We start from the raw sequence: 8,521 nt of genomic DNA, 5'->3' as shown, positions 1-8,521 counted from the left end.
AGTTTTTTTTTTTTTTTGTGAACTATCCCTTTAAAACTTGGTTGTCAGTATAGTTTATATAAAATGTTTGTTTTGTTTTATTGTATTTTATTTTGTTTTGTTTATTTATTTTGCTCAAATAGGTTGGTATATTATATTATATAAGTTAATAAAATGCTGTTATGAGTTGTAAAATGAGCTGGCGCAAAAATGTCTCCCGTAATGCCTTGAATTACTGTAGACTATTTATGAATATCTAGCCTACTCTTATTTATTTATTTATTTAGGCTATGTGTGCATGTATGTACGTACGTAAAATGTAACATGTACAGTAGTTCAAGTTATTAGAGTTCTCCTTTCAAAAAAAGTTATAAAATCCCCTCACAAACGTCTGTTTTTATAGTGGTCGACGGTCGTTGTAGTTATTGGTGCAGCGCTCCTGTCAGTGCACGCTGATGGGGCGCGCGCGGGAGGGATGCGCTCAGAGTGCGTGGAAAAGTTTGTGCGGCTCGCGTGTTGGTGTCATCCTGCTCATCTCTTGTGACAGGAGCCTGCTAGAGCTTAACGCCGACTGAAATCAGGTAAGGCACTTTTAATTAACAGGTGGGAGAATGAATAATGCAAAGGATCGATCATTTGTTACGCAATTCTTGATCTCAAAGTGCGTGCCACTTTCTCTAAATCTCATCCGTCACACACATGAGTTTAATTCAGAGTTAACTGATGGCATGTTAAGTCATGACTCATGAAGTATCATTTGTTTATTCTAATTAATCTCTTTACAAAAAGAAACATGCCTGTGCACTTGAAGTTACGTAACTGCAAAACACCTGTTTAGTCTTATATAATTAGCTTATTTATTATTTCTGTAGCCTATGTAGGTCTATTTATTTATTAGTAATCCAGGCATTTATAGCAAAATAATTAAATTTATAGTGTGTTAAACAGGCTGGATGGAGGAGCAATGCAGTGAGTGTATTGTGAAGGTTGGGGCTCTTCTCATGCACATGAGAAAGAGGAGGTCTTAGGGCAGGGGCTGTAGTTTGTTCTCTGAAATCTGTCTATTCAGGCTGCTGCAGCTTTTCACAGAGAAATAGGTCGAACCTCTTTCATTGTGACCCAACTTGACTGGGAATGGGTAATTGGCAAATCCAGAAATACTCAAATACCGTGCTGAGACCCTAGTATCAGACACAAGCTTTACATCAGCACCACAAACATGCTGAAATACAAATGTATCTATAACAGTTCTTTTAATGTAGCAGTACACCAAGCCTCTATAGAACATTGGAGAATGAGGCCGTTTTTATCAGCATTTTATCAGTCATTTTTACAGTGAAACATGTTTTGTTCATCAACCTAAAATGTGCTTCAGGTGGTAAAAATTGAATATCACAGTTAGAAGCTACCTAAGTTCAGCAGGTATTTAAGTAGGCTATTCAATAATAATAAGTATTTAGTATGACTGAATCAAATTGACTGGTACATGACTGATCTATCTATCTATCTATCTATCTATCTATCTATCTATCTATCTATCTATCTATCTATCTATCTATCTATCTATCTATCTATCTATCTATCTATCTATCTATCTATCTATCTATCTATCTATCTGTGTGTGTGATTCTGAAGTCATTTACACTCATGCTTTTGAAAACCTGTATGACGTCCTTTCTTCTGTGGAACACAAAATAATTTATTTTGAAGAATGTCTCAGTAATTGACCCACTGACTTTCAAAAAAAAAAAAAAAAAAAATTCTAAATATTTAATGTGTGATTCATTTGTGAAAACATGTTATTCAATATTTTAATGTGTGACAATATTACAAATGATATGATCATGATATAAACGCAATTTTGGAGCACTGCAAGGATGAGAAAATGATGACTGAATTTCCAATTTGGGTGAACTAACCCTGCAGAATAAACCTCTAAAGACAAGACAGCAATAAACACTTACATAGCATAAAAAAAAACCTTATAGAAAATGTGCTTTGACCATACAAAATGTGAATGACAATCCTAAAGAGGTATATTGGGTTCAGTCCTGATTAATCTCTATCATTATGTCCTAAAACCTTTAATACCCTATAAACCTGTAATCCAATTTATCAACATCTATCTGAACTCCACACATCTCTCTGTCTGCCACCACCAGCAGATTTTCTCCTAGGTAATGTCTGTATTTGGATTCTTGCACCGTTTTAGGGATAAACTTCTTTGTGTGATTCCTGCTTTGGTGAGAATGGATTTGGGGTGATTTTCTGGGGGCCATAGCCCCCCAGCTCGAGTGAGCCTTCCTTTTCTTCCTGATCTCCATGCGGTGGTTGAGAGGCACTGGAAAAAGCCGTTTTCATCTCACGTTCATATGTTCCAGCATACTAGTTATGCTAACATTGAGGGGATGCATGAAAGCGGTTATGAGTGGATGCCCCCTGTCGAAGAGACGCTAGCCAGCTATCTCTCTATGGGCAAGACATCCTCTCTCAAGGCTCCCTCCTTGCCATCTAGGCCCCTTCAAGAAACATCTCGCTTAAATGGCAAGGCATATGCAGCAGCAGGTCAGGCTGTCGCTTTGTTGCACACGATGGCGATGTTTCAGGCGTACCAGGCTGATCTGCTGAAAGACCTGGATAAGGGTCAGGGCTTGTCGCTTGATGAGGTAGCTGAGCTGCGCCGCACCACGGATTTGGCTCTCCGTGCCACTAAGCAGGCCGGGCAGGTCTATGGTGGCCATGGTGGTAACGGAGAGACATCTGTGGATAAATCTGGCAAGTATTGGGAAGAAAGAGAAGGGCTTTCTTCTCGATGCTCCAGTCTCGCCTTTCGAGCTTTTCGGTACCTCCGTCGAGACAGTGGTCGAGAAGTTTAGGGAGCCGAAGGCACGCTCAGCTGCCTTCAAAACCTTCATTTCAAGAAGGTCCAGGTCTGAGCCCAAACAACGCAGAGGTCCTGGCCCATCTCCGCCTGGGGATCAGAGATGGTCACAGAAGGCTAGTGTCGCGACTCGTGCCCCTCCCCCGCCTGCGGGTAGGGCTAGAGGGAGGCGCGGGCCAAAGAGAGGTAGGCAAGACCTGAGGGAGGTGATCCAGACGAGGCGTTCTCAACACTCTCGTCCGGACCAGAGTAAAACTTGAACATCTACTCCCTTCCCTCGGGGGGCCTGTCATCTGCCCTCATATTCCCCTCTCTAATTACCCTGCAACCACCGTTATTTCAACCTGACCGAGGTTAGGTGGGAACCTAGAAACCTGCGCTTTAAGAACACGAGTACGATGGGTGAGTACGATCCAGTTATACAGTTCACTGGTATTGTGTAGCCATTCTTTGCATTCTGGGACCTGTTGTTTTGTGTGTTTTTCACCTCTTTCCTTCGACTCAGTGCAGTGATGACCTCACTCGTCGATACTAGATCCAGGCTAGGATGAGAGCCCTGTTCCCGGCCTCATACCCCTGGATCGTGTGGCCAGTCGTAGGTTTCTGTGGGAGCCTTCTTGGTCATCAGGTCTCCAGCACTGCAATGCCTGGACCTGCGGGTCTTTTAACATCAGTTCTTGGAAAACATAGGGATGCCTCCTTTGAGGAAGGTGCATGGCTATCTGAGGATATCTATGTGCTAGCTCAGGGACTGCTCCCCTTCCGGGGGTTTTTAAGTAGCAATCTCCCTGAGCCCCTGTGCTAGGGTGTAAGTAAACACTGTTGTGTCAGCTTCTCTGGAGTTTTTCAGACAGTGGGCTAGCTTTGCTCCCCTCACCATAGAGGGTCACCTATGAGCATGCTGCACCCTATGTTCTACTGGCTGGTCGAGCTGGCATTGCTCCCCTCACTATAGAGGGTCACCTATGAGCATGCCGCTCCCTTCTTTCAGCAGCCTCATGTTGTTAGGCCTCTCTATGCCTCCCTGTTAGGTTGCTCTCCTTGTTAGTCGAGCTAGCATTGCTCCACTCACTATAGAGGGTCACCTATGAGCATGTCGCTCCCTTCTGGGCATCTTATGTGCTCTCCTTGTTGGTCGAGCTAGCATTGCTCCCCTCACTATAGAGGGCATTCTGCTCCCTTCCGAGCTCTCCTTGTTGGTCGAGCTGGCATTGCTCCCCTCACCTTAGAGGGTCACCTATGAGCATGCCGCTCCAGTGGCGGCTGCTGGTCTTTCAAAGAGGGGAAGCTCATTTTCGGCCTACATCATAAAAATGGTCCATTTATTTATACGTAAATTCTGCCATCGTGTGCAATTTGCTAGCTGGCTAGTTCACCGCCTGGCCTACTGTATGAATGAATGAATGAATGAAACGATCTAAAAAAACATTAAACTCGACGGAGGAAATGTGGGAATTAGGTTAAACTGAAACAAGGAATGTGGTGTATAATTGTGTGAAACGTATAATGAAAATTGGCCAGCAATTTCGCCAAGCAAATATCAAGAAATAGGTTGCAGCAGTTTGTCTTTTGAATACACTTGCAAAGTCCACTATGGAACTGAGCTCGAATCAGTGTTGCCAACTTCTTTCGATGGAAAGTAGCTAAAGCCAGTTTGAAAAGTCGCTAAATGTCGCCAGAAGACGTCATGCGCTAATTAGCATATTAATTACGTCATCGCGTCATATTGCCTTTTACATTTGTTTGTCTCTCTGTGCTCATACTGTATTTTAATGCAGCCAAATTCTCAATAAAACTGTTCTCCTTTATATATTTTACTGTTTATGTTGTCAGTCAACGGGATAAATATGAAATAGTGACTGAAACGCAGCCCTTTAAGAATACATAACCAGCTCTCCCTCCCAAGAAGTTAGTCTGCACAAAAATCCTAATTTATAATCGAGCCGTCGTATGATGAAATCAAATAATACACACAAGATAAGACAAGACAATTCCTGTGCTGTGATTTCGGCTATATTTGCATGTAAAATTAGAGAAGCAACATAATATCTATTTGAACTGAACGCGCTGCTCCTCTCAGCCGCTCACTGAACAGAGAAAGAGGTGCGTGCGCGCTCACCTCGCGCCGTTGCGGCAGTTCCAGCGATCACAGAGACTCGCTAAGGTTTGTCAAAGAAGTCGCTAGATTTGTCGCTAGTCACTTTTGGGGAAAAAGGTCGCTAGGGTGGTCTAAAAAGTCACTAGGGTGGTCTGAAAAGTCGCTAAATTGGCAACACTGGCTGAAATGGCTTCAGCATCAGCGACTTCTTATAGGACACAATCGCTGTCAATCAAAAGGAGATGCAGTCTTTTGACAAACCCTCCAATCATCACGCAGAAGCCCGGAGTCCAGCCCCGCCCACTCCTCCATTCACCCCCAGAGACATAATCGCAGCATTTATCCAATGAGCGTCTAGTTTTGAAGCACTGAAAAAAACTGTTCAAAGCAGCTCCATAGAAGTCAATGGACGCTGGGCTTCAACAGGCAAATACACTGATGCTACGGGAATATATGAGAAGGAAATCGAGTCACCTGCTATATGTAGCTGATTCTGAACGAACTCGTCTTCGAGATGAACGTGTTCTAACGCATTTTTAATCAATAAAATGTTAACACAATAGTACATGTTTTACCATTAATTTTTTGACATTATAGGGGAAGCTGAGCTTCCCTTGCAGTCTTAAAGAAATCGCCACTGTGCCGCTCCCTTCTGAGCGTTTGGTAGAGCTAGCTTTGCTCCCCTCAGCATAGAGGATTACCTATGAGCATGCTGCTACCTCCTGAGCTCTCCTTGTTGGTCGAGCTGGCATTGCTCCCCTCAACTTAGAGGGTCACCTATGAGCATGCCGCTCCCTTCTGAGCGTCTGAGTTCCCTCTTATGCTGAAAGTTAAGTTCTCCGCTGTCCAGAGCTCTGCCAAGGTAGAGCTAGCATTGCTCCCCTCACTATAGAGGGTCACCTATGAGCATGCTGCTCCCTCCTGAGCATCTGAAAAGAATTTCAGCTCTGTGAGTCAGCAACTTCAGGTTGTAAGGCCTCTCCCTGCCTCCCTGTTAAGTTGCTCTCCTTGTTGGTAGAGCTAGCTTGCTCCCCTCATCATAGAGGGTCACCTATGAGCATGCTGCTCCCTTCCGATGCTCTCCTTCTTGGTCGAGCTGGCGTTGCTCCCCTCACCTTAGAGTGTCACCTATGAGCATGCCGCACCCTTCTGGGCGTCTTATGTGCTCTCCTTATTGGTCGAGCTAGCATTGCTCCCCTCACTATAGAGGGCATTCTGCTCCCTTCCGAGCTCTCCTTGTTGGTCGAGCTGGCATTGCTCCCCTCACCTTAGAGGGTCACCTATTAGCATGCCGCTCCCTTCTGAGCGTTTGGTAGAGCTAGCTTTGCTCCCCTCAGCATAGAGGATTACCTATGAGCATGCTGCTACCTCCTGAGCTCTCCTTGTTGGTCGAGCTGGCATTGCTCCCCTCAACTTAGAGGGTCACCTATGAGCATGCCGCTCCCTTCTGAGCGTCTGAGTTCCCTCTCATGCTGAGAGTTAAGTTCTCCGCTCTCCAGAGCTCTGCCAAGGTAGAGCTAGCATTGCTCCCCTCACTATAGAGGGTCACCTATGAGCATGCTGCACATAAGTGGCATTTTAATTACATTATGACCACTAAACTAGAAAATGTCCCCTATTCTACACCCAAATTTTGTCATCATTTACTCACCCTCATGTTGTTCCAAACCTATATGAGTTTCTTTCCTATGTTGAATACAAAAGAAGATATTGTGAAGAAAAAAAACAGTTGTTGGTCTCCATTGACTACCATAGTAGGGAAAGAAACATTATGAAAGTCAATGGGACCATCAACTGTTTGATTACCAGCATTCTTCAAAATGTCTTCTTTTCGCTTTTACATATGGCTTTCTCTCAGACAGGTCTGGTGTATAGTGCTGACAGTGTCCTGCTGTGGGGTTCACAGTCAGAGCTCTGTGTCCGCTGGGGCCTATTAGGGAACTCTTCCCCACAGGACAGTGAGTAACAATAAAGAGGTTCTGTATTTTTCATTCTTCAGATGAATATGAATCATCACTGAGCCTCTCTAACAAACTGTTTGTGAAAGGGGTTGTTATCTTGAGATCTGGTGGAACTAGCAGTTTGGCGTGGTCTGCATTTACTGTCGATCTCTGCTTTTGAGATTTTGGATGCTTTGGATGTCAATTATATTTTCTGGCTACTGTTGGGCGTTCTGAAGACTGGTTTTGCAGCATTCTCTCTTCACATCTGAGGCCATAAAACATGCTTTCTTTCTAAACTGATTCTAACCTCCTTGTGCAGCCTGATGTATCCACACAATCCCCATTAGTATTTGTGAAAATGAATAACATTAGAGATGTGCAAATGTTAAAAAATCCATTGAGCTTCATGGAATACTGCATTCATTTCTATACATAAGATTTGTTCTTCCATTGAAAGACGCACACAAATGGAAGTTAATAGAAAGTATTATTTTATTAAGAATGGCTCATAGTCCCTTTTTACATTTCCGGGGTTCTCAAAAGCAGAAGTCATCATAGTTGGATGAACTTCTATAGTAGTAACTGGAAACTACAGCAAATATAATTATGATTGAATTAATAAAGACTAAATAAAGTATTGATAATGTATTGTGTAAGGACACCTCAAAACACTTTTACCATAGTGCATGACTTTTAGACTGCAACATTTTGATGTTTGCTTCATGTAATCATTTCTATGTGTATGGCTTTTCTAATGTAGTAAATATGCTCAGTAGCTCACCTGATACAACAGTTTGAAGTGCATGAATGAGTCCTGTGATACACAAGTCACAATAAAAGAGCTAAAATGACATGATTGTTTAAGTATATGAAGTATATTTTTTTCTCATATTTACTTTTGTTAACACTACTGGTTAGGTTTAGGGTAGGGTTTAGTTTAGGTGATATAACATTTACCCCTTAAATAACCTTTTAGTGCCACTTACCAAACATTTGATTCTCAAACTGGAGCATTAATAAACTTGGAACATTATACAATGTTGCAAAATTAATCTGTTTCTGATTTAAAATACTATTTTACCATAATTTACTTTTAAAGTGTTGTGAAACTATCAGTTGTTTACTATCCATTGTCAGCAGAACTTGCCAAGAAGCACTCTGTTTAAAAACCCAGCATATGCTGAATAGGTATGTTTTGAAGCATGGCAGCTGGCTTGAGCTGGTTTAAACTGGTCCTTAGCTGGTCATGAGCTGGTTTAAGCTGGTTATGTGCTGGTCCTATTAGCTTCAAACCAGCTCAAAGCAGCTGCCATGCTTCAAAACATACCTAACCAACATATGCTGGTTTTCATTGTCTATCCTAAGGTACATCAATATACATGCAAACATCACATGTAAATTCCTATGATTTCTAAAAGCATTTCATTTATTATATACCAACAGCATTTTTTTTGCTATGAATCTCTTTTGAGTAAGCATTATACTGATTTTCTGTCATAAAAGTGAGTAGATGGAAATGGGGTCGTGACTTCTCCCGCTGGCCGTAGCTAATGTAATTACCATCTCACATGGTTTCCACAGCTTTCCATAGTACTTCTGAGGAGAGGAAACAATATTCTA

At 42.5% G+C, this 8,521-nt stretch overlaps 1 protein-coding gene across 2 annotated transcripts in view; it reads left to right on the top strand.

The window, feature by feature from the left end:
• Positions 1 to 462: 462 nt before the first annotated feature.
• LOC306859698 (neural cell adhesion molecule L1-like protein) overlaps positions 463 to 8,521 on the top strand; it is a 66,006-nt gene continuing 57,947 nt past the window's right edge. For both annotated transcript variants that reach the window (XM_079400889.1, XM_079400887.1), the window contains exon 1: positions 463 to 560. The gene's annotated coding sequence lies outside the window, so the exon portion shown is untranslated. The remainder of the gene's footprint in view (positions 561 to 8,521) is intronic.

Source organism: Barbus barbus, assembly GCF_936440315.1.
Source record: "Barbus barbus genome assembly, chromosome: 40".
Classification (NCBI taxonomy): domain Eukaryota; kingdom Metazoa; phylum Chordata; class Actinopteri; order Cypriniformes; family Cyprinidae; genus Barbus; species Barbus barbus.
The sequence above is the reverse complement of the archived record's forward strand: the minus strand, read 5'-3'. Positions and strand labels throughout refer to the sequence as shown.